Source organism: Gossypium hirsutum, chromosome D07 (assembly GCF_007990345.1).
Source record: "Gossypium hirsutum isolate 1008001.06 chromosome D07, Gossypium_hirsutum_v2.1, whole genome shotgun sequence".
Taxonomy (NCBI): domain Eukaryota; kingdom Viridiplantae; phylum Streptophyta; class Magnoliopsida; order Malvales; family Malvaceae; genus Gossypium; species Gossypium hirsutum.
Window position 1 is genome coordinate 23,989,307 of NC_053443.1, and position 22,182 is coordinate 24,011,488.

The 22,182-nt window shown below is 33.8% G+C and overlaps 1 long non-coding RNA gene across 1 annotated transcript; it reads left to right on the plus strand.

The window, feature by feature from the left end:
- The first annotated feature begins 20,854 nt into the window (after nt 1-20,854).
- LOC107956712 (uncharacterized) lies at nt 20,855-21,595 on the plus strand. The gene is made up of 3 exons (XR_001700214.2): nt 20,855-20,943; nt 21,287-21,409; nt 21,485-21,595. It is a non-coding gene; the product is annotated as an uncharacterized lncRNA (long non-coding RNA).
- The last annotated feature ends 587 nt before the right edge of the window (nt 21,596-22,182 follow it).

Genomic DNA, 22,182 nt, shown 5'->3' on the forward strand with positions numbered 1-22,182 from the left:
AGGCTGGGGCTGAACGGCGGTATTGAGGGGTTAAAGAAACCCTAAAAAGAACTTTTTTTCAAAAAAGAAGGATCTAAAGTATTCTTTTAATTTTGATTTTTTAACCTTAAGGAAAATACAGAACGGCGCCGTTTTGGGAGGGGGAATCCGTGCGTCGACCCGGCCCACAGGTTGAGTCCGCGCATTTCCACTCTAAATGGGAAATTGCGCAACAAGCCCTCCCTCTTTTGCGCCATGTTTTATTAAACCAGTTGTTTCTTTTTAATTTGACCCGAATGTTTTTACCTTTGTTCATTTCAGCCTATATCGCTGCACACCATTTTGGGGAGGCGGATTATTTCCAATTTGGCCCCCCATGTAATTCGCATATCGCGATTTAGCCCATTATTTCGCTTAAATTTCATTTATTTCTTGTTATTTTAGTTTTTTCAACTATTTGGTCCCTTTTTACAGTTTGTTATTTTTTTAAATTTATTTTCTCCTTATTATTATTATTGATATTGTAATTATTATTTTCATGTACATACAAACATTTTTTTATATAATATATATACTTTTATATTTTTAATTTCAAAAGCTGGTTTTTACTTTTGTAAATATGTACATACGTATACTTATTTTTTTATATTATTCTTCATTATTTTACAAATGTATATATATATAAATATACGTACACATTTTAGAATACACATACATTTCCCATATTTTATAATTTAAAATATACATTCATTTTCTATAGTATATATATATATACCCTTTTTTATATTCTTAAATTATTATAAACATTTTTATTGTTCTATATATTCCATTATTTTATACATATTGTACATATATATAAGTATTTAAACACATACATATTTTCATGATTTACCTATATATACTTATACATTTTTATTCCGTAAATATATGCTCATATACATACTTTTATTTTTTTTTATCTTACTGTCACAATTTTCGCATACATATATACATACATATTTTTTTTAAAATTACTATAAGTTTTTTTTTCATATATTTCATTCCTTTTTATGTATACTTATATGTTTTTTTAAATATATGCATACACATATTTTCAAATTTACTTATATCATATATATACATATTTTGTAAATACATATACATATATAATTCATATTAAAGTGTTTGTTTTATGTTTATATTAGCATTTTATCATTTCTTTTTAAAACAAGAGGATATATTTAGTTTCGTAAAACATTAAGACCGTTTTGTTCAAAGGTTTTCAAGGTCATGCAAATATTCGATATTTGGGATTTTCGAGAAAATTGAGCCCTAACGTATTGGGTTCCGGTTTTCCTTGTTAACCTTAAATAATCGAAACATTTTTTTAAACGCATAAATAAAAATCATTTTTGAGAATTCAACACGTTGTGTCCTAACGCATTAGATGTGACGCATTGATTTCTCGAAATGAGGATCTTTTCTAAAAGATAATAAAGGAAATATTTCGAGTTTGGGATTTTGGAGGAATTGTGCCCTAACGTATTGGGCCGCAATTTCTTAAATCTTGAATAAATGGATATTCTTTTAAATTTTTATTACACGAGTATTCTGGCCTAATTCATTTTTGAGGAAATTAGAATGTCGTGCCCTAACGCATTGGGTGTGGCATTTTCTTTCTCTGAAATGATAAGGGTCTTAATACGTAACGTTTTTAAGTTTTTGCTAAGGATTATATTTTTCTAATTTTCGACATTAAGACATTAATTAATTAATTAGGTACCAATTTTTTGGGCGTTATGAGGGTGCTAATCCTTCCTCATACGTAATCTACTCCCGGACCCGTTTTTCTAAAATTCGTAGACCAAAGTCGTTTTTAGGTGACCCAATCACACCTTAATAAAAGATTGGTGGCGACTCCCAATTTTCATTTTTTAAAGTCGACAACCTACAACTTTTGTTTTTCAAAAAAATGGTTTCGACAACTAGCATTCATGTTATTTTTTAATTACTAAATAATATTAGGATGCTTCTTTTCGGGTGTTTGGATGATACATTATAAATATTTTATATTTAAAATTTATTTAATTGATATTCATATATATTAAATACGAATTTAAAAAAATTATCCATGCTACCTCATTTTAAAATGCAAAAGAAGTCATCTGGGTAAACCACAAACATTAATAATAGATATATTAATGATTTTGTGAATGTTATCCAACTCTCCTCTTAATGATGAAATATAACTTAACTGTTATTCATTATATTTGATTTCTTCTATCTCACTTTTCTTTTATAAATAGAAAAAGGTCTTCTATTTTAATTTTTCATAACTTAATCTTGAAAATTATTTGAATAATATTTTTAAACCTTATTGTAAAATTACTTACTTAAAAATCAGTACTTTAAAGCAAAAATTAACATTTCAAATTCATGTATTTATTATGAATTAGATGAATTTTTGATAAAGTTGAAGATGAGATTATTGTAATATTAATATTTAAAAAAGTAGTTTTGATGAAGAAGAGGTAGGAAGGCCACATATACTAATTATTATCTAGGATCTTTGAGAATTTTTTTCTTTAGCGTTCATATTATGGCTTTCATCCATTCGTGATGTGTTATTCTTATTTTTTTTATGAAACTATATTATTATATCTAATTATATATTTATGGTTTTATGTTGGTTGACATTTAAAATTAAAATAATTATAATAGATGGTAAAGACACGAAATTTTGTGGAGGGAGATAGTACCTTAGCAGCAAAAGCTGTTTGGGATGATGAGCTGACGTTGATATTTTGTGAGATTTGCGTGAATGAAGTCAATGTTGGTAATAGACCGACAACTCATCTAAACTCAAAAGGATGGGAAAATGTGGTTGCTCTTTTTCAAGCAAAAAGCACAAAAAAATTATGGAAAACCTCAATTTAAAAATAAGTGGGATACATTAAAAAAGGAATGGAGGTTATGGAGGGAGTTGCTTAAGGAATCTACAGGTATTGGATGGTGTCCATCTAAAAAGACGGTCGATGCTACCGAAGAATGGTGGGCTGCAAAAATACAAGTTAGGGTTAACTTTATCATTATTTTAATGCATAAAGTTTATTGAAATTAATAATTTACAATTATAAAAATATTAGTATAACATTTAAATTTAACATGTTATGTAGGAAAATCCTGATTTTAAAGGATTTAAGAAGAAAGGAATTGAACCACGATTGAATGAGTTAATGTGGCAAATGTTTGGTGGTATTGTAGCCACTGGAGAGAACACATGGGCACCTTCGTCTGGTGTTCTTCCAAGTGGGGTTCCTATGGGAGATGATGCACCTAATGAGGGATTTAGTGATTCAGATGGACATAGTAACGAGAATGAAGGTATTCCTCCTGATGAGGTACCATCAAACCCTTCTCATGAAATCCCCAATCGAAGAAAGCAAACACTTGGGGCTGTACACGGTAAAGGAAAAAAAATCAAGTTCAAGTAGAAAATCATCAAGAAATACATTAACTACTCAGATTGAGAAATTGTGTGAGAGTATGGCTAGTTCAAGAAAGTCAGTGAAAGAAATTATTTTTCCTCACTCTCAATATACTATTTCAAATACAATGGATGTTTTGCGTGCTTTGGGAGATGAAATTCCAAAAAAAGATGAATTGTACTATTTTGCCACCAAAATGCTCCAAATACTGGTGAAACGAGAAGTGTTTTTGAACTTAGATCCAAATGATAGGGTTTGGTGGCTTCGACGTGAGTATGTTGAACAAAATCCAATTCATCATTTTCATCCTTGGTAGCAACATCCTCATTTCCCTTCCAACCATACCATCAACCACCTCCACCATAAGCTCCTTAGAATTATTATTGTTGTAAAGCCCATATTTCGCCTGGGCCGAAAATAAAACCAAAAAATAAACAGTCAAAAAAATTCAAAGTCCAAATGCTACAGGTCAATTTACAAGTTATAAAATTTGAGCCCAAATACAAGAGAGGCCCAGTGCCCAAAGACTTAAGTGTTTTCAGAAAACCCTAGGGTTGCTTTCCCTCTCTCGCGCCATAGCCTACCCATGTGCGCCCTCGGTGCGCACACCGCCCGAGGTCTGCCACCGTCAGCCAGCCTTCCACCAAAACGGCAAGCCACTCCTCTGCCTTCGCCAAAGACCTAAAAACAAAGCACGAAAGAAGAAACAAGCAGCACAAAAGAGCAGAGACAGTAAAAATAAATGTATTTGCTTTTGGCTATATAAGTCCAAAAATCAAACAATGTAAGGGGGATGATTACGAATTGGAAATCAAAAAAGGAAAAACAAAAGGTTGCTGTTATTGCTTCATGTTTTTATTTATTTACTTATTTTATTTATTTATTTATTTTTACAAACCCTTTTAAAAAAAGTAAAAGAAAAGTTACCTGAATCGGCTTGGAGATCCGCCGTTATCGGCCTTTCGCCGTCGTCAGATGCGAGTTTAGGGAAGGGCCAAGAACCCTTCATTTTTCTCCTCGTTTCCTCGATCTAAAACTTTGGCCTTTGAACATGCTTCAACACGCTGATTGAAAATGCCCTCGTGCGACGCCGGTCATCGGTCGTGAATGCATGGACGGCGGCCCAAATCGGCTGGATTTGGGGGTGTGAGGGAGAAATCTGAAGGCCCTCTATTTTTCTTTTACAAAAGATAGGGTTTTTAACTTTTTTTCCTTAAATATTTATATCGGGCTTGGTACGACGCCGTTTTGAACCTTGGCATCAGTGGTCAAAACGGTGCCGTTTTGCATACGACTCGCGACCCGACTCGCTCCAGAAAGGGGATCTGCGTGTTTTCATCAAAGGGGCCATTTGTGCAATAGGCCCCTACGATTTTGTGGTGTTTTCAATGCGGTCTTTGTTGCATTTCCTGATTTTGGCCACATAATTTTGTTCCTTTGATTTGGTCCATGGACCATGCGCGGGTACCTCCTTGAGGCGACGCCGTTTTACCGAAATGGGATATTTGCCAAATAATCCCTGCTTTTTTCTTTGTGCATTTGAAACTGGTCCCTTTAGTTATTTATTTTTATTTTAATCTATCCTGCCAATTTAATTTGAGCTATAATTAAGCCCTTTTATCTTAATCATTTATTTGTTCATTTATTTATTTGTTTGCTTATTTATATCTTTGTTTAAAACTTTGTTATACACTAAACCTGTCCATGGGCCGGGCGGCCCGGTCCGGCCCGACGGCCCGCCCGAAATATGGGAGGGTTTGGGTAAAAATATAGGCCCGAAATATGGGCTTGGGCAAAAATTTAGGCCCGTTTAAAAAATGGGCTGGGCCTCGGGCAAGATTTTTTGGCCCGGGCCCGGGCCCGGGTCGGCCCGGCCCGAAAAATATTAAATATATATATTTTTTATTTTTAAAATATAATAGTTTTTATTTTAAGTTTATTTACTTTCACTTCCTTGACTAGTGTTACAAAACAATAATAATAAAACATCAAGTTTGTTTTACTAATCAAATGTTAGATTTTGTTACAACAATTAATACAATTAATATAATTAATAATTTGATAAATTTACTAATCAAATGTTGGATTTTATTACAACAATTAATACAATTAATACAATTAATAATTTAATAAATTTACTAATCAAATGTTAGATTTTATTACAACAATTAATAGAATTAACAATTAATAATTTGATAATTTTACTAACAATTAATTTTAATAACAATTAGTTTTAAGTTTATTAAAAAATAATTTTAATTTTAATTAAAAACGGGCCGGGCCGGGCTCGGGCCCCATATTTTTTCTCCGGGCCGGGCCTGGGCAAAATCTCAGCCCATATTTCGGGCTGGGCCGGGCCCGGGCCTAGTAAACGGGCTGAAATTTTTTGTAGGACCGGCCCGGCCCGGCCCATGGACAGGTCTATTATACACGTACATATACACATTTTTATAATATACATACGCACATATATTTTATGTTCTATATACATACATATGTGTTTTATATTCTATAACTTTAAAAAATATATATATATGCATTCTTATAATATATATGTGTTTCACATTTTATAACTCTTATATATATATACATACATATATTCTTTTTTATATATACTTTATAATCTTAAAATATACGTATACCTATATACATTTTATAATACATAGATGCACACATTTTTTATAATTTATATATACATATATATTTCACAATTTTAAAATATACATATATATCTCCTCACATTTTTTATTTTATTTATTGTTATTATTTATTTATTTATTTATTTATTTACATGTTCATTATTATTTTAAAAGATCGTTTTAATTCTATTTGTTTATTTACTTGCAATTATATGATTGATTTCTCTTATATTTATTTATTTATTTCATTTTTTGATGATTGTTCATATTATTCATACTTACATTATCGAATTCATTATTGTTTTGTTACGAGCATTAACATCGTGTTTTATTTCTACTATTTCGTGTTAGATTAATTTATCTCGGCGCATAAGTTTCGACTTTCAAATAAGCAAAATCTCATGTTTAGATTCAAGAGGATTGAGCCCTAACGTATTGAGTTCCAATTTTCTTCGTTGAATCTAAATAATTGAAAACGCTCTTTAATCAAAAAACATAAATAAAAAGCTCATTATCGGGAATTCAATACATTGTGTCCTAACGCATTGGATATGACACGTTGTTTTCTCGAGACAAGGATTTTTCAAAAAATAATAAAGGCAAAATTCTGTATTTGGAAATTCGAGAAGTCATGCCCTAACTTACTGGGTTTCGATTTTTTCCCGCGTTAAACCTAAATAGTCGAATATCCTTTTAAAATTGAAATAAATCAGGTTTAAATAAAAAATAAAAGGCAAGCTTACTCTCAAAAATATGAGGTGTCGTGTCCTAACTTACTGGATGTGACATCTTGTTATTTCGAGATAAGGAGGTATTTTCCATTTTGATTTATTCGAGTAATTTTAAAATAACACAATATAAAGAGGGATCGTATTTTTAAATTATTTTCGAGTTTTTTTTAATTTTCGACACCAAGACATTAAATAATCAACTAGGTACTAATTTTGGGCGTATCGAGTGTGTTAACCCTTCCTCGTGCATAACCGACTCCTGAACCTGTTTCTCTGAATTTTGCAAACCAGAAACATTGTTTTAATAAATCTAAATCGATTATTAAAAACAACCGTTTTACGAGGTGACCCGATCACACCTCATCAAAAAAGGATTGGTGGCAACTCCCATTTTCGTTTTCACTTTCAAAATCCAAGTCAACCCCGTTTTATCAAAAAAATGGTGTAAACAGCTTGGCGACGCCGCTGGGGATCTACAAAGAGAGTCAAGCCACGTGTTGATTAATTTGTCTTTTTGTCAAAAATTGAAAACTAGATTTAAATATACGATCCTTTCGTTGCATTTCATCCGTCTTTATTATGATATTAATCATTGTGATTTATAATCGCTGTGTTAGTTTAAGTTTGGATATATTTCTGCGCATTGCATTGTATGACCACTCGGTCATACCATTCTAAGTGAGAGTGAGAAACTACGCCTTCGTGAGGTTTTCACATCCGCATGGGATAGTAAATCACTTTCGGGATACATCCGTACCTATGTTTTCGTGAGATTTTCATCTCCGCATGGCCATAGGGAAACGTATTCCCCTGAACTGAACTTGGTCCGTATGAGCCTATAATGGGTGAGGATCGAGGAATCTGCCGGTTCAGGTACCCTTACTTTAGAACCGAACCGCATATAATAAGCCCTAGAAGCCTACCCTAGGTAGAACTACACCGAATCCTTAGAGGTCACCCGAAAACTTAGTTTAAATTTGCGATCATTTTGTTGTATTTTGTTTATTTTTGTTACGGTTATCATTACTTCGGTTTGTAATTACTCTATCGGTTTGAACTTTTGATGTGTTTCTGCATATTGCATTAGATAACTGCTCCATTATTCTCTTTTAAGTGGGAATTAGAAGCTATTTCCTTCGTGAGGTCTTCACCTTCGTGCAGGATAGTGGATCGCTTTCGGGATACATCCGTACCTATGTCTTCGTGAGATTTTCATCTCCGTGCAGCCATAGGGAAATGTATTCCCCTGAACTGAACTTGGTCCATATGAACCTATAATGGGTGAGGATCGAGGAATCTGCCGGTTCAGGTACATTTGCTTTAGAACCAATGCACATGTAGAAGACCTTAGGAGCCCACCTTAGGTAGAACCACTTCAAATCCTTAGTGGTTACCCGAATAGGTACTCTATTTTCTTGTTTGCTTTTGCTTTGTACTAACCTGTTTCGTTTTGTTTTGGTTATGATTGCATTACATTTTCATCTTAGAAAAAGGTGATGATTAAAGTTTGATTACTAAATTAGAAAGCTTGTCATGGAAAATGGATTTCTTGATAAAGTGGAATATAAATGGCTACCCGAATACATTCCAAGAAATACGACGAAAGAAAGGTGATGGAAGAGTACATGATTTTACTTCGTGGCCTGAAGATTCAAGCTAATTATTTGAGAGTCGCCAACATTTCGACTTCCTTAAAGAAGCTGATGAGCATTACGAGGATGGGCAGACGATGGATCGCAGCCAGGATCAAGCAAGAAGGAGCTAGTAGTGGCATCCATTGGAAATTTACATTTGGATAAAGAGGAAGATCAATGTTGTTTCTTGGAATATGAGGGCGAGGCCGTACGTACATCCGCTTTATGTAAAGAAATTTATTTTTTAGTAAAGTTTTCTAAATAGAATTGAATCAGAGTCAACGTCTTTTTTGCATTCATTTGCATTACATGACATCACATGCATTAAGGACCATTAAAAGACCCTAATTTGGTAAAATTATTTCAGTTACCCTGGAAACCAACAAAAATCCGCTAATTAGATATCACTACGGTATTCGCTGCAAAACCAAAGAAATGGATCAGAGACTAGAGAGATTAGAGAAATTCCAAGAACAGATGCAAGCCCAGATGCAAGAACAACTAGAAAAGATCCAACAAGACATGCAAAAATCCCAAAAGAGTTTGATGAGCCAGTTAGCACAGCTATTGGCCAGAGATAAAAAGAAAAATACTGTAGTCAATTCTGGGGGTAAATATGAAGACCCTACCTATCCCCCAGGTTTCACCCTAATAAGCGTCCAAGCCCAACCCGACGCGCATCTACAAAGGGCGCCCGCTATTGACAGACCCCAATGATATCAGGCCGGCACCTCGGCACCAATGAACTATCTGACAGGCTCAGGTTCCAATCCAAGGAATGATCCAACCAATCCTATAGTTCCTGATTTAGACGAAGTGGTAGAGATAGAAAAAGCAAAGGTAGAACTGCCAAAGTAACTTGAAGATTGGTATAGGTGGTTGAAAGAAAAACTCAAAGCAATGGAGAATGCTGATTACCGTTGCGGAGTTGATGCCAAGGATTTAAGTTTGGTCCCAGATCTAGTACTTCCGCTGAAGTTCAAGGCTCCAGAATTCGAAAAATATAATGAGACTAGTTGTCCTGAAGCTCACATCATGATGTTCTGTCGAAGAATGACAGGATACATTGATAGTGATCAACTGTTAATTCATTTCTTCTAAGATAGTTTGATCGGGCCGGCTGCCAAATGCTACAACTAGTTGAGCCGTGCCAATATCCACTCATGGAAGGACTTGGCACAGGCTTTCATGAAGTAATATGGTCACGTAATAGACATGGAACCTGACAGAATTACATTGCAGAACTTGGAAAAGAAGCAAAGTGAAAGCTTCAGGTAATATACCCAAAGATGGAGAGAGGTAGCGACACAAGTCCAACCACCTCTTCTGGAAAAAGAAACCACGGTACTTTTCGTCAACACTCTGAAAGCCCCATTCATTAACCACATATTGGGAAGTGCTACCATGAGCTTCTCAGATATGGTAATGTATGGCGAGATGATTGAAAATGCCATAAGAAGTGGGAAGATAGATACGGGAGAAAGCGTTAAAAGATCAACCCCAAAGAACAAAGAAAATGAAGTAAGTAACCTGAGCATGTATAATGAAGGGTATCCCAAATCGGTCACTGTGGGCCAACTGAGGCTCATCACTGCTGGCTATCAAAATATTAACATCGTATCCAAAAAGGGGTTTGGTGAGGAGAACACACTTGGAAGTGTTTTGAATAGTGGGACTGCGGAAGAGATCCCTGTATTTTTTTTAGAGCTAATTCGAAGCAGTGTCCAAAACACGCTTATTGCTCTAAGCCTAGGGGCAATAAGAACCCTTTTGTGAGATAGGCTTATGTCCAACATCTTTATTTCAATAAAATGCATCTTTTTTTCTCACTTCGGGCAAATATTCTTTTATTGTTTCCATTTTATTCATAATCATACTATACAGATAAATATTCTTAGATTCTTTTATTCTTTGGATCTACTTTCGTCCTATAACAGGTCTCCAGATATCAATGATATGAGCGACACTGCTATTGACTTAGAACCTCCTTTTGAGCAAGATATGTGTCCAGATTAAACCTCAAGACTTTAGAGATAACTGAGACTGTAGCTTATCTCCTGAATTGTTAAGGACGGGAGAACAAGATCTTACCTTACACAGAATCAATGGAAGCCATGGTCTTTCTCTATGTGGGGCACCGATGTCATAAGGTCGATCTCACCTAAGGTTTTTAATAGTTATCTTTATGGTCATCAATTACCTTACTAAGTAGGCAGAAGCAGTTTCATATGCCAATGTCGTAAAGTCAACAGTCTGCGAATTCTTGAAAAATCATATGTCAGTACGAAATTTCAAAAAGGAGCATATCTAACAATGCACTAAATTGAACAACGACACGATATCAGAAGTTTGCAGTTTGTTCAAGGTTAACACATTTCGCCCCAAAATGCACGGTGCAGTGGGAGCAAAAAAAAAATAAAAAAAGAAGAAAAACTGCTATCGGGGCAACATATTGGCTTATCGCAGTTTTTCTCATTGAGCTCAAGATTTTTTCTCTCCGAATGTCAGATCAAATCTTGGTTGAAGAGAAATGGTCAAAGTTATTCGTCTTGTTCAAAGGCACTAAAAATAAAAGACGTGAACTCATTAAAGAAGGTTCGCCCTAGAGAGTTCCGGGAGGGAGACTTAGCATCGAAGAAGATCCTCCTCGTGCAAAAAGAGGCTTTAGAAGAAAGAGGATGTCAAACTGAAAAGGATCTTATGTGGAAGGCTTTATCTGGAGAAGCATTGATCTTGGCCAGAAAAGATAGCAATGACTTACCTAATCTTACGAGTTCGAATTCAATAAAAGAATGTTTAAAAAAAAAAAAGAAAAAGAAAAAGGAGATGCCAAGGTGAAAACCCGCAAAGGGCGCCTTGAGATTAAATGGATTTTGAATTGAAAACCCAGAAAAAGGGCAATTCAAATTTTGATCGAAGGTGGGGCATGTGGTAGTCTTACCATGCCTGAATTAGCAAGAAAGAGTGATGTTACATCTTGAGGCATCGACAAAGCATTCTGAATCCTCAAAACACACATCAAGTTCAAAAGGGTCCTCAAGAAGCTCATACAGAGAAGCTCATGCTGTGATATCTGGGGCACCTGCTTTTATCTTATTCATTTTGAATCTTGGCAAACTTGCTATCTTGATTAATTTATTCATTTCGAGATTGGCTCTCAATAAAATTTCATCTTATCCATTGTGATAATCTTTTTCATCTTATCTTAGCAAAATTTGCTATCTTAATTCATTCATTTCGAGCTTTGTTCTCAATAAAATTTTATTTTGTCCATTGTGATAATCTTTTTCAAGCATTTTTCATTGAAATGACGATTAATGGACTGAATATTCAAGCAAAAGGAGTTTTACATATTACTCTGAAAGCTTCTAAATAATACAAGAACCTGAAATAGGACTATTATTTAGAACATACCAAGTTTAATGGTCGAAATGTCTAGGGAGGAAAAGTCTAAATTAAGACCATCCTTTCGAATTTTGTTGTCCAAACATGGATTAAACAAAACGACAAAATGTCGTGTTCGTGACAAAGCTTCAATGAACAAACAAGCAATGATCACTGAGTGATAAGAAGAGGTTTCTTGGAAGAGAAAGTACTACAATTGTGCATAAACATTTGGTACGATACCCTGAGAATGGTGTAGGAGACCAAAGAGATTCGGATCCTGTATACCTAAATTGTAATGGGAGATACTTAAGAAAGAGCCAGACCTTATACTCCTAAATTACAGTGGAAGAAGGATGGTTCAAATTTTATGTCCCAAAATTACAGTGGACTGAACGTTGAAGATTACAGTGATTGAACTTTGAAAATTACAGTGGGGAAAATCCGATTAAGTAAGAGATGAGTGTTACCAGTCGAACAAGATAGCGTTCTGGCGTGTTGGTAATAGAACCTTGATGAACAATGGGCAATGACAACCTAAGCATCAAAAAGGGATCATTTTCATGACATTTTACAAATATCATAGATACACATCTAGTTAAGAGCATTTGATTCATTCTAATCATGACATCCTAAACACTAGGCATAAATAGGTCCATGAAATGAATTTTACAGGTCATGTTCTCCAGAGAACAGATCTATGAAGTTAACCATACCCCTGAAGTTGCAGTGGGATGGATTGAAGTCATCATAACAAATCTCATCCCTCTGAAGTTGCAGCGAAGTAGTCTAAAAATAGTAGATCTTGTCTTCTTGTACTGCCAGTGAAGCAAATCGAAGACACCAGCCTCGCCTCCCTGAGTTTGCAATGTAACAGACTGAAGATTGCAGATCTTTTCTTCCTATACTGGCAGCGAAGTAGATCGAAGACACCAGCCTGACCTCCTTGAGTTTGCAGCTGAGTAGGTTGAAGATTGTAGATTTTATCTCCCTAAGTAGTAGTGGAGCAGATCGAAGAGGGCAAATCTTATCTTCCCAAGGTAGTAAGGAAGCAGATTTAAGCCACTAGTCCTATCTCCCTAAGCAGCAGTGGAGTATGTTGAAGATAGTAGATCTTGTTTTCTTGTACTAGTAGTGAAGTAGATCGAAAGCACCAACCTTATCTCCCTAAGCAGCAGTGGAGTAGATCGAAGACGGCGAATCTTATCTTCCCGAGATAGTAGGAAGCAGATTTAAGCTACCAGTCCTATCTCCCTGAGTAACAGTGGAGTAGGTTGAAGATTGTAGATCTTATCTCCCTAAGCAGTAGTGGAGTAGATCGAAGACGGCGAATCTTATTTTTCAAAGATAGTAGGAAGCAGATTTAAGCCACCAATCCTATCTCCCTGAAGTGGCAGTGGAGTGGATTAAAATCACAGATCTTATCTCTCTGAAGTTGCAGTAGAGCAGATTACATCCAGTCTTATCTCCCTAAGCAGTAGTGGAGCAGACAGAAGAAATCAATTCTATCTCCCTGACGTTGCAGTGGAGCAAATTAAAACCACAGATCTTATCTCTCAGAATTTGCAGTAGAGCAGATCACATCCAGTCTTATCTCCCTAAACAGTAGTGGAGCAGACAGAAGAAATCAATCCTATCTCCCCGACGTTGCAGTAGAGCGGATTAAAACCATAGATCTTATCTCTCTGAAGTTGTAGTAGAGTAGATCGCATCCAGTCTTATCTCCCTAAAGTTGCAGTGGAGTAGACTGAAGCTACTAATCCTATCTCCCTAAAGTTGCAGTGGAGAGGATTAAAACGATGAATCCTATACCTTTGAAATTGCAAAGGGTCGGATTAAACCTTATCATATCAAACATTATCTCCCTGAGATCGAAGTGGAGCAGGTTGAGGTAACAAGTCTTATCTCCTTGAAGGTGCAGTGGAGCAGTCTGGAACCACAAACATCGTCCCCCTGAAGTTGCTGCGAAGTAGATTGAAGATACAAGTCATATCTTTCTGAAGCGCGATGGAGCACGTCGAAGTAACAAGACATAGTGGACTGGAAGGAGGCTACCTAAAGAAGAAAGACACCAAGAAGTCAAGACTTGGCAAGACCGGGAAAAATTGGTCTTTCTTAGTCTTTGATCTGTTCTCGTTACATGACAACGAGCAAAAAGGGGCAGCTGTAAAGCCCATATTTCGCTAAGGCCCAAAATAAAACCAAAAAATAAACAGTCAAAAAAAATTCAAAGTCCAAATGCTACAGGCCAATTTACAAGTTATTAAATTTGAGCCCAAATACAAGAAAGGCCTAGTGGCCCAAAGACTTAAGTGTTTTCAGAAAACCCTAGGGTTCCTTTCCCTCTCTCGCGCCGCAGCCTGCCCATGTGCGCCCTCGGCGTGCACACCGCCTGAGTTCTGCCACCGCCAGCCAGCCTTGCACCAAAACGGCAAGCCACTCCTCTGCCTTCGCCGAAGACCTGCAAACAAAGCATGAAAGAAGAAACAAGCAGCACAAAAGAGCAGAGACAGTAAAAATAAATGTATTTGCTTTCGGCTATATAAGCCCAAAAATCAAACAATGTAAGGGGGAGGATTACGAATTGGAAATCAAAAAAGGTTGTTGTTATTGCTTCTTGTTTTTATTTATTTACTTATTTTATTTATTTATTTATTTATTTTTACATACCCTTTTAAAAAAAGTAAAAGGAAAGTTACCTGAATCGGCTCGGAGATCCGCCATTATCGGCCTTTCGCCGTCGTCGGATACGAGTTTAGGGAATGGCCAAGAACCCTTTATTTTTCTCCTCGTTTCCCCGATCTAAAACTTTGGCCTTTGAACGTGCTTCAACACACTGATCGAAAATGACCTCGCGCGACGCCGGTCATTGGTCGTGAATGCATGGACGGCGGCCCAAATCGGCCGGATTTGGGGGGGGTGTGAGGGAGAAATCTGAAGGCCCTCTGTTTTTCTTTTAAAAAAGATAGGGTTTTTAACTTTTTTTCCTTAAATATTTATATCGGGCTTGGTACGACGCCGTTTTGAACCTTGGCATCAGTGGTCAAAACGGTGCCGTTTTGCATACGACCCATGACCCGACTCGCTCCAGAAAGGGGATCCGCGTGTTTTCATCAAGGGGGCCATTTGCGCAATAGGCCCGTACGATTTTGCGGTGTTTTCGATGCGGTCTTTGTTGCATTTCCTGATTTTGGCCACATAATTTTGTTCCTTTGATTTGGTCCATGGACCATGCGTGGGTACCTCCTTGAGGCGACGGTGTTTTACCGAAATGGGATATTTGCCAAATAATCCCCGCTTTTTTCTTTGTGCATTTGAAATTGGTCCCTTTAGTTATTTATTTTTATTTTAATCTATCTTGCCAATTTAATTTGAGCTACAATTAAGCCCTTTTATCTTAATCATTTATTTGTTCATTTATTTATTTGTTTGCTTATTTATATATTTGTTTAAAACTTTGTTATACACGTACATATACACATTTTTATAATAGACATACGCACATATATTTTATGTTCTATATACATACATATGTGTTTTATATTCTATAACTTTAAAAAACATATATATACATGCATTCTTATAATATATATGTGTTTCACATTTTATAACTCTTATATATATACATACATATATTCTTTTTTATATATACTTTATAATCTTAAAATATACGTATACCTATATACATTTTATAATACATAGATGCACACATTTTTTATAATTTATTTATACATATATATTTTACAATTTTAAAATATACATATATATCTCCTTATATTTTTTATTTTATTTATTGTTATTATTATTTATTTATTTACATGTTCATTATTATTTTAAAAGATCGTTTTAATTATATTTGTTTATTTACTTGCAGTTATATGATTGATTTGTCTCTTATATTTATTTATTTCATTTTTTGATGATTGTTCATATTATTCATACTTACATTATCGAATTCATTATTGTTTTGTTACGAGCATTAACATCGTGTTTTATTTCTACTATTTCGTGTTAGATTAATTTATCTCGACGCATAAGTTTCGACTTTCAAATAAGCAAAATCTCATGTTTAGATTCGAGAGGATTGAGCCCTAACGTATTGGGTTCCAATTTTTTCGTTGAATCTAAATAATCGAAAACGCTCTTTAATCAAAAAACATAAATAAAAAGCTCATTATCGGGAATTCAATATGTTGTGTCCTAACGCATTGGATATGACATGTTGTTTTCTCGAGACGAGGATTTTTCAAAAAATAATAAAGGCAAAATTCTGTATTTGGAAATTCGAGAAGTCATGCCATAACTTACTGGGTTTCGATTTTTTTCCCGCGTTAAACCTAAATAGCCGAATATCCTTTTAAAATTGAAACAAATGAGGTTTAAATAAAAAATAAAAGGCAAGTTTACTCTAAAAAATACGAGGTGTCGTGTCCTAACTTACTGGATGTGACATCTTGTTACTTCGAGATAAGGAGGTATTTTCCATTTTGATTTATTTGAGTAATTTTAAAATAACACAATATAAAGAGGGATCGTATTTTTAAATTCTTTTCGAGTTTTTTTTTTAATTTTCGACACCAAGACATTAAGAGTGCGTTTGGTTCGCTGTATTGGATTAGAGGTGTATTGGATTAGAGGTGTAATAGCAAATCAACTGTTTGGTTGAATGTAATGGAATAGAGGCGTAATAGTAATCTTGTGTTTAGTTGAATGGAATAGATGTGTAATAGCATAATGGAAAAAACTAAAATGACTAGAATACCCTTAGCATAAATTTGTTTTGGTAAATGATTATTGTTATTATTATTTAAATTTTAATAAGATTATTATTATCAATAATAAATATTTTAATCATATTTAAACATAATTATTATTAAATATATTTTAATTAAAATATATAATTTAATAAAATTCTTAATAATTAATATTCTTATATGAGTTTACTCAAATCATAATATATGATACTGTAAAATATAAATTAACATAATTATTATTAAATATATTATAATTAAAATATATAATTTAATAAAATTCTTAATAATTAATATTCTTATATGAATTTACTCAAATCATAATATATGATACTGTAAAATATAAATTAACATAATTATTATTAAATATATTTTAATTAAAATATATAATTTAATAAAATTCTTAATAATTAATATTCTTATATGAATTTACTCAAATCATAATATATAATATTGTAAAATATAAATTAACATAATTATTATTAAATATATTATAATTAAAATATATAATTTAATAAAATTATTAATAATTAATATTCTTGTATGAATTTACTCAAATCATAATATATGATACTATAAATGAAAATTTGAAATAATTACTATTAAATATATTTTAATTAAAATATATGATTTAATAAAATTTAAAATAATTATAACTAATAAATTATATTTTATGAATTTGTATAATTTAAAATAATAATTATTACATATAATTTTATGATTAATATTTAATTTCATAAAATTCTTAGTAATAAATTTTCTTATATGAATTTATACAATTAAAAATAATTAATATTAAATATAATTTAATACTGATATATAATTTCATAAAATTATTTTTAATAATAAAATGTTCTTATATGAATTTACTAAAATCAATATATAACTTGAGAATTATATTCTGCATAAACATAATTAACTTATATTAAGAAAAGGTTAGATGAAAATGAAATTGTACATCATAATCCATATGTTATATAGTTTTACAACATCAAAAAGTTTGAACATTGATATTTAATGGTGAGAAAGAAATCTTCTGACCCATTCCAATCGGGCAACAGAAGGTAAACTAAAGAAAACGATCATTTGAGTTGGATGATCGGGAATTTTACTCAAAGCATCATACCGTTGATCGTCGGTTAAACCTTCAATTGACCATAAGGCTGAATATAAATTTGAAGCTTTCTCTTCCATCTTTTCATGTTCTTCTGACTTCTGCTGAACTACCACCTCGGAGGCAATACTCCTACTGATTTGATCGCCAATGGCCTTGATGTTTTCGGCCAACAAAGTGGCAGCATCTTCAAATGAAGAATACACATTATCACGAGCATGAGATTTCTTCTTTCTCTTGTTTGAAGATGAGGAACCCCCTTGGTCTCTATCTTCTCGCGGGTCCGTACCAGAAACATCCATGTCGTCTAAAGAGACATCAGCTTCGCAGTCATAGAATGTGTTTCTCTCTTTATTCATATCTGTAGTACGTTCATCCTCAGCATGTATTTCTTCAAGAACATCAGCAGCTGTTTGAGCGTCTTTCCCAGTCGCCCGATCTCTTGCGTATATTGCAGTAAGCTGGTTGTAGTAAGGGAAAGAACGATGTCTGAACTGAGAGGTTTCTTTGTGACTCTAAAAAAAATAGGAAATCATATTAGTTATAAGTTTTGTAGAAAAACAAATAAATACTTGAAATACATTTTACCTTTACATAGGATTCCCAAACTGCATCTTCAGCAACAACGAGCTGCCTATGCTCGTCCCAACCAAAACCGCTATTGTTTTGGCCATTAAGCATGTCGTAGACAACTGACTATTCCCTTTTTAGGCACCGAATCCGAGATTCAATATTTGGCTTCGCCTTCAACATTGCTCTTGGTAAAGCCTTTTCTAGCATTTTTTCTAGCTCGTTCAAATAATCGGCCTTGAACCCGGTATCAGCATTAAATGTTCCTACATTGTGCAAATCCACCATGCAAGAAACCAAGGCTGCATCTTCTTCTGGAACCCATTTTCTTTTGCTTCCTCGAGCAGCTTGAGAAGAAGCATGTGATTGTGGAACACCTGACATATTTATCTTAAGAAAAAAAAACAAATTAACATTATTTACTATTTTTAATATCATGAATCAAAAGGTGAACAATTTATAATATTATATCGTTAGTTCAATAGTAGATACATAAAATTTAGTACAATACAGAATTTTAATCAAACACCACCAAAGTTTCATATACTAGATACATAAAATAACATCAACAAATCAATTCAAACTCAGTTTGTCCCTAAACCTAACTAATTTCTAGATGCTTGCCATTCATCGAACATTTGGTTGGCTAGTTCCATCCTCCAAGTAGCCCAAGCATCCAATGGATGAATATTTGTGATATTCGGTTCATCGTCATCCACCACATTAGTAGGTAATCCTTCTCCCACCTCCGCTTCAATGGGATCAATACTCATATGGGTTCGAATAAAATTATGGAGCAAACAACATGCAATAATAATTCTATTGTGCACCCTTACAGGATAAAACGATGGACTCCTAAGTATTCCCCATCTAAGTTTTAAGAAGCCAAAGCATCTTTCAATAATATTACGTGCTGAGGCATGTTTCATATTAAAAAACTATTGCGGAGAACTTGGCTGGTAACCCTGACGCCACTCGTTCAGATGATATCGCTATCCTCTAGATGATATCGCTGTCCTCTAAATCATTCAGATGATATCGCTGTCTTCTACTAATGGCATCTCGAAACACCCGTCCATCGGCAACTGAACCTTCCCAACCAGGAAGAACATAAACAAATTGCATCTCAGGTGTACAAACACCTAGCATATTTGTTGCTATGTCACCTTTTCGCGTTCGATATCTAGGTTTATCAACTGTTGGCACCCTAATCTTGATGTGGGTTCCATCAAGAGCACCTAAGCAATTCTATATCACATGATATAAAACCTTGAGTTAGAATACTAATTTAAATCTAAGTCAACTAAATGTTGTACAAGCTATATATAAAACTCAGTCCAATACCTTAAACCATTTCCACCTTGTGTCAGAAGAATCGGCTGTAATTGGCTCCGGCTTTTTAAATAACACATCTTGTAAGCGTATGACAGCATTTAAAACACTAGGAAATGCTCTGCTAACAGTTTCCCCGGACCTTCTAAAGTGATGCTTGATAACTCGATTTTTCAGGTTATGGGATATGATATGTAAAAACATTGCTACTTGCTCATCAACAAGCATGTTTCTTGACGACTTCAATCCCCCTATCGATTCTAACATCTCACATAGTTTAAAAAAGGCAGTTCTATTCATCCTAACTTGTTCAATACAAGTCTCATCACTAGCATATACAAGCCTTTTCACATAATCCCGTTTTGCATAAAAATCTAAGGTATAGGACCTAATCCTTGGTCTATAAGTCTGTAGGCTAAGGCTGGCACCCATTCTAAATAAGAACCAAATCGTAATTTTACAGATTTCCAACCATAGTGTCAATGCAATACCAATTCTTTTACGCCTCTCACGTTGTGCAATTAAAGGCAGACGGGCCATTACTGCAACATATTAAAATTAGAAGACACTATCAAAGAATTGAAGTTGCAATTACACATTATCAAATAAAAATTAATTGTTACAAATTTTTATTCAAGGGAAGCTAGATCCCTGATTGCCCTCCCTTATATTAACAAAATTAATCCCCTAAATGACATAATCTCCTTAGTAAATTTCTAAAAAATGAAACTAAAAAAAAAGAAAAAGGAAACACTAGATCTAAAATTACTAAAACTACAATCAATAAAACATCGACACTTGAAAATAAACTAAACCATTATTTGTGCCACTACTATCAAAGAAAGTAGAACCAATTTTATTTATAAATATGCTTTCGCTTAATAGTACTTTACGAAATTAGTTGATTGTATCAATCATACATATTTATTTATATTTTATATTTTTATTTAAAAATAATTTATAATTTTCTATGAGGGAAAATTATAAAAAAGTTTGTATTTTCGATAAAAAAGAAGTTAATAATATATTTATTTATAATTTATATTACTATTTTAAATGTTTTTTGATTATTAAATGAATCCCAATTCAATTAAAAAAATTAAAATGTAATAATATTTTTATAAATCATAATCCATAAATACATTTCTTTAGTAAAATTGTAATCAATAATCACCATAGATAACAATGACAAATTCATAGCAACCTTGCTTCCGCTAGTTTTGGCTGCATGAGTATGTGAATGCTAAATTTGTGTAATCCAAGCAAGATTAAAGATAAAACTTTTAAGGATCCAAGCCATGCTTCAATTTCCAGGATTGAAACTATAACAGTAACAGAAGAGGTCAGACTACTTTCAACCCTCCTTTCAAAGTTAGCATAATATTTTATGCAAATGTAAATGTAATAGGGACTGCAACAGACTTGTTGAATTCACGTTCCAATGACAAACTGGATTCAGATTTTAGTATAGAACATGGTTAACTCAATGAAGAACCTCGTCAAATCAAATTATCAATAGAAAACAAAAACCAAAACTTCATATGTATACGATAATGGAAAAACATAGTTGTATAGTATGTCTAATCTTGTTCGTTTGTTCATATCAGTTATCACCATTCAATTGCTTCTCTTCATTTAAGTAGCAGATTTCTCAAGCCCTCGACAAATGTATTAATTTCGAACAGAATGTTGAGCCAGCACTAGCAGGTTTTGAAGAAAAGCCCAAATCTGACTCGGAACCCATGGCTGAAGACCAAAGTAATAAAAATGAAAACGAGGTTACCAAGTTTCTCGTTTTGTCTGAAAAGGTAAAGAGCTTGTAGAGATATTTTGTCTTCATGTTTATTCAAGGTGCATTTCAGTTACATTATCATTGTTGGCAGGTTGATAAGGAAGTCGAGAAAGCTGATGGTAGTGAAGCCATCAAAGAACATGTCATGGAGGAAGAAAGTAGTACAAATGAACTTCCTCTAGTATCAAGAGGAGATGAAGCAAATAAGGTCATCTTAGTAATTCTTAATAAATAGTTATATACTTCTATTAAAATAGTTCTTTTTATGTGTCAAAATCTCAAACATTTTAACTATGTGTTAACAGGCAAAAGACTACAATTAAGTCTCAACTGAATGTATCAAGGAAGCTGAGTCCAGAGAGCACATAGAAGTAGAACAAACAGTGGTTGAAAGAAAATCAACCCATGACAAAGAAGGATCCCACATTATAGAAGAATTAGAAGAAATGAGACAGGGTGAAGAGTCTACAGATCCTGCAAAAGTGTCCAGTGAAGATAGAGAAGCAGAAGAAAAAGCTGATATTATCGATGACTTGAAACTCTGCCATGAAGAGAGTCATATTGAAGTTGTGACAGACTTAAGAGCATAGACGAGCTTAAACAATGCTGTGAAGGAGGAGCTCATAAATACATTGAATATCAGCTCAGTCAAGATGGGTCTAGAAACCATTAAAGGTGATGCCAATCAAGAGACTAAAGAAGTAGAGATGGGGCAGCTTGAAGATATATCCTCCGACTTGGCACTTGAAGTCCCACTTAATGACAACAATGAAGCGGAGGTAATCAAAA